We start from the raw sequence: 5,447 nt of genomic DNA on the forward strand, positions 1-5,447 counted from the left end.
TAACTTGTATTGAAACGAATTCGATTTATTATGATTTTTTTTTTTAACCTGCATTAAACGCCAGTAAATAAAAAACGCATTTTAAATCAGCACCGCTTTAGCTTGTTTTGAAGCGCTTTTTCCATTCCGGTTATAAGTCGCTCCATTTAGAAGCCCTCTGACCCCTTACGAAGATGTATAATCCCGGGGCTTAGTTATAAGCGGCAGTTTACAGCACCGCATATTATATGCTCGGCTCACAAACTTAACACCTCCGTTAGCAAAATTCTCTCGTCCTTGCTTTGTGTTTATTAAAACTGCATTGCTCTCAGCCAATGATCAGATTTAAGAATTTTTTTCATGTTTATTATATCTTTAGTAATAACACGTTAGATTCTAATTCCCGAAGCTCGAACGAACGCAAAAAAAAATTTATTCTCTTTAATTCCCATCTCGTAACTGACCCAGACTTTATAGCTCATTTTTTGAACATTTGTACATTGTTACAGAGACAACCTGCCGGCGATCACCTTATGATCATGAGCGCGTCAGTTTAACTTCTGGCAATTGACGAAAACCGTTTTTTACTCAATATGAATCTATGTTTGACAAAACTATCGATCAAGACTTGGTTAATCGACGGTCTTCCTAGGTGTAGTCCTTGATGAGCATCTGTCTTGGAAACCGCACATTTCTCAAGTAACTCGTAAAATCTCGAAATCAATAGGTGTCATTAATAGAGCAAGATTTTTTCTACCTAAACCCTGTCTAAAAACTCTTTATTATTGTTTAGTTTATCCTTATCTTCATTACTGTATTATTGTCTGGGGGTCTACGTACAAAACCAATCTTCGCCGTCTTGTCTCTTTGCAAAAGCGAGTTATCAGAATTATTTCTAAATCTACTTTCGATTCTCATTCAGACCCTATTTTCAAAGAATTAGAGCTACTAAAACTTTCCGATATTAGACAGCTAGAATTGGGTAAACTTATGTTTTCTCTTAACCATTCTCTTTTGCCTTAAAGTTCAACAGTTATTTTTCTTTAAACAAACAAGTCCATAGCTATGCCACTAGACACGCGAACGATTTTCACCTTCCTTCTTGTAGAACAAACCTTCGTAAATTTTCTGTCAGTTTCCAAGGACCTACTTATTATAACTCTATAGAAAATGATATTAAAGAATCTAATTCTCTCCACTTATTCAAAACGAAATTGAAAAAAAAAATTATATATGAATTATTAGTTATAAATCTTGTCAAATAGTTATATTTCTTCACATGTCTGATATTATTTTTATACTTATTGTTACATGTACCATACCTTATATTTTGTCAACTCAGTCTATGTAATTAGTTAATTTATACTTACCCTCATTGTATTTTACTTTCGATCCTGGCCTTACTGTTACTGTTAACTGTATTTTTACTCTGTGGGAGCCCAATGTCTATAAGCCTCATGGTTTCTTTTTGGGCTTCCTTGCCACTTTCATTTGCTTTTGTGTAACTGTCTTGTTTTATCGTTATTTGTATTTTGTGGTAAATCAAATAAAGTTACAATTACAATTAAAAAAGTTACAATTATTACTAACAGTTTAACTCTCCGGTTTTCTAAAGGCCAGGCAATTGTGCTATTTGCTTCCTTATCGCACGAAACACCAAGATTGTCGAATTCTGTCGTTTAATAAACTGAAATTAGAGAGCAAATATATTAAATTGTTTGTTAACAAGGTGTAACAGTCATATAAGGAGGACAGATATATTAAAAAAGAGTTTAGTTGACTCTAGCCGCATCGCGGAAAAGTCACGGAAATGAAAAACTTTACTGGAGGTGAAAACCAGCAAACAGTCGGAGAACTGTACTGCTCTGCGGAATTTACTGGAGAGGTACATGGCGAGTTCATTTTTCTCTCTGTCATTAACATCTTTTTGTCAATTACAGCATTTTGGGGGAATACTCTAATCCTAGTTGCCCTTCACAAGGACACATCAATTCATCCGCCATCCAAACTCTTGTATTGTAACCTTGCGATAACCGATCTCTGTGTTGGTGTCATTGCGAAGCCTCTAAGCGCTGCATATTGCACTTCGTTGGTAACATTGACTGCAATAAACGTGGACAGACTTCTCGCTTTGCTACTAGGTCTCAGATACAGACAAGTTGTAACTTTGAAAAGAACATGTTTAATCGCTATTGGTGGTTGGATTGCGTCTATTGTCGGTGTATCTATCTCCTTTCTGAATCTTCTTATAGTTTCATTGTACGATTATATCCCTACAGCTTTTTGTTTAGTTACTACAATCTGTGCCTACACAAAAATTTTCATGTCTCTGCGTCATAACCAAATTCATGGTCAGAACCATGTTGTTCAAGACAATCGAGCCAAGCAAATACACTGAATAAAGCCTGATACAGAAAGGCCGTGTACAGTGCACTGTGGGTGCAGGTAACATTGGTTATTTGTTATCTGCCGCACGTTATAGCTGTAGCTTTAACATCTCAAAGGGGAATGCCTTTTTCTACTTACCTTGCTAGGGGATTTACAGCTACTTCAGTGTATTTAAATTCGTCGTTAAATCCATTGCTGTACTGCTGGAAGATCACAGAAGTGAAACAAGCTGTAAAAGAAACATTACAACAACTACACTTCTGTATCAACTAAGACTTGGACTAAGACCTATGGCATCAAGTTTACCAGTTGTGAAAAGCCGACCAGAAAGTGTAGTTTTGGCTTGTCAAAGGAACATTTACTAAAGAACTTGATAGGAAACTATAAAATATGAAAGAAAATAAATAGTAGGGATACTGTACTTCCCATAAACTTTAAAATTAGAACTTTAATTCTTTTTTTAAGCTTGTAGAACCACGCCTCGCTTGTCATTTACTTTTCACCAAATTCAAATCAAATATGTCTCAAACATAAAAGAAGAGCTTGCATGACTATTGAAATGGAGAGGAGTCCGGGGAAAATACTCTTGATAAAACTGAAAAAACGAAAAACAAAAAAAGACGAGGGGGATTGACCTCAATCCCTCCCCCTCTCCTCATTTTTACGTTTCAAGAGTGAACCATAGCTAGACTTAGAAAACCAGACCATACAAATGTCCCGTATCTTTCCTCCCCCCCCCCCCCCCCCCCCCCATCCACGAAAGAGCTCTTGAAACAAAGACCGAACCGAAGGGAGACGGCGGAAATCGAGCCCACAAACTCATATGTTTATGTTAAACGTACAAGTTAATAATCGGAGTAATCTTAATACAAAATGAAAATATTACTCACTAGCTAGTTAGCTAATTAGTTCTCTAACAATGAAGACCCAGTGAAGACTATGAATAAGCCACAGCAAGAGAACAGCTCATTTGCACGCAGTTACATCATAGAGACACCGGCCAGAAAACCGTCAGAGAATTGTACTGTTCTGCGAAATTTTCTTTAAGATACAGTAACATAAATAACAGCTGTTTATCAAACAAAAGCCACTATGTTGAATCAAGACAAATGTCATAAGTTCAGTTTTTTGGTAAAAACTAATCAGGGCGCAATGAAAGTCCTTTTCCCGAATATTGCTTTTTCAAAACTTAACAATGTTTTTTGTGAGATAATGAGGGCCAGTATATTATGTAATTTAAATTTTGTGGGCAATAATATACTTACTAACATTTGTACGTATACTTACTAACATTTGTTTCGTTGCCTAAAGTTGTTTTACAAAATGAATCATTCCTATGTCGGCCATCCCGGAAACTCCTACATCGTAACCTGGCGATAACTGACCTCAGTGTTGGTATTGTTCTGGAGCCTATTGCTGTGATTTATATCGGATTTCCGTTTTCAACGAAAGATAGGATATTTGCTATTCTCTACTGCAGAAACTCTTGGGAGAATGAGTACAAAGCTTTGGGTTTAGTGATATCTGTGATCGTGCGTTTGAGTGGACAAGCGGTGGTTATGGTTATGAATGGTTGTTGGTATTTAAGGCAACCCTTAGCCAGTTATAAGAGAATTAAGGTACGTTTTGTATTGGGGGGGGTGGGTCGGGGTATTTTAGAATTTTTTTGCGAAAAAAGTAGTGGCCCTTCCACTTCCTGAAATGGATTAATGCATGACCCTTCAGAAATACCCAAACAAAAACATCTGACCCTCCCCCCCCCCCCCTCTACCTATCCAAGACAAAAATCACCGGAAGTGAAAATAACAAACTGGAAGTGTTACTCATGAACCGTGTTCATCTGTGCACAAAGTAGTTAATTGCGTGGCGTGCGATTGTACGGTGAAAACTTGAAAACGGGCAAGGATGTACGAGAAATAGAAAGAGGGAAATGTGCTTGTGGTGAATGCGAGGATTTCATGAGGTCAGATGAAGCAACTTGTGGCTATTGTGGCTGTTTGCCGACTCGCCATTCTAAAAAGGATGCCCGCTACTCCTCTGACTCTGTTTGTGGCACATCGGCTGCGGGAACAAGTGAAAGCGCAAGTTCAGAGAAGTGGAAAGATGAAGACCTAAGGTGGTTCCCGAAGTTGTCGGTTCAAGCCCGAGTAGCTCAAGGGAAGAATCCTCACCGGAGACTGATTTTATACCAGAACCCGCGCGGAAACATCAAAATAAGGGCGAAAGCGGACACGGGTCGAGAGAGACAATTATGTTCGTTAGGAGAAGATAATTTTTTGATATATAAATTTTTCGACACCTGTAAATAATTTAGATTAATCTTGACTGGTAGCTTTGCTTGTATACTGATACAAAATAGAAGCGACATGGAGTAATTTTTTCCTTTGCCAAAAAAACTGTGACCCTCACCCGGTTGAGAATAAAACAGGTTTGACCCTCCTCAATTTGTTAAAAAATAAACTAATGACCCTCCCCTGCGAAGCCTCGGCCTACCCCACTTCCCCCCCAATAAAAAACGTACCTTCCCTAGGTAGCGTTTGACCACTTAAACGATCCCAGAAATCATTGCGCCGAAAGCTTGTACCCATTCCTGTTGTGGTTTCCGGAGGGGGAAATTACGTGTACTTTGCAAGGAGGATGTCGCTATACTTTGTGTTCAGTGTCTTCAGGTGAATAGCGAAATTGGCAGTAAATTGTTCCCAAAAATTTTACTTAGTTTACTTGGTTTTTCTGTGTAACATACTCAGGATGTGTCAATATTTCCAAAACGAGTTTTCGGTGGAAAGATCTATCCTTGCTATACTTGTTGCTGCTTATTACAAACTTAATACCGCTCAGACGGCTCAGAAGGCTTGAACTGAAAGCTAACTGGGTACAGGAACTTGAAAATATGAATCGTTTTATATGGAATGAAAACAACCAAAGCGGTTGTCAAATAAGGAGCAACATCAGTTTATTTATGATTCAGTTCGGTAAAAATAAATGAGGCGCTCTAATACGAATATTTTTTCCCAAAATATTGCTATTACTTAATTTGACAGCGTTTCATGCTTAGCGCCCGTATATGAACAATTTTTAAT

Source organism: Porites lutea, chromosome 6 (genome assembly GCF_958299795.1).
Source record: "Porites lutea chromosome 6, jaPorLute2.1, whole genome shotgun sequence".
NCBI lineage: Eukaryota > Metazoa > Cnidaria > Anthozoa > Scleractinia > Poritidae > Porites > Porites lutea.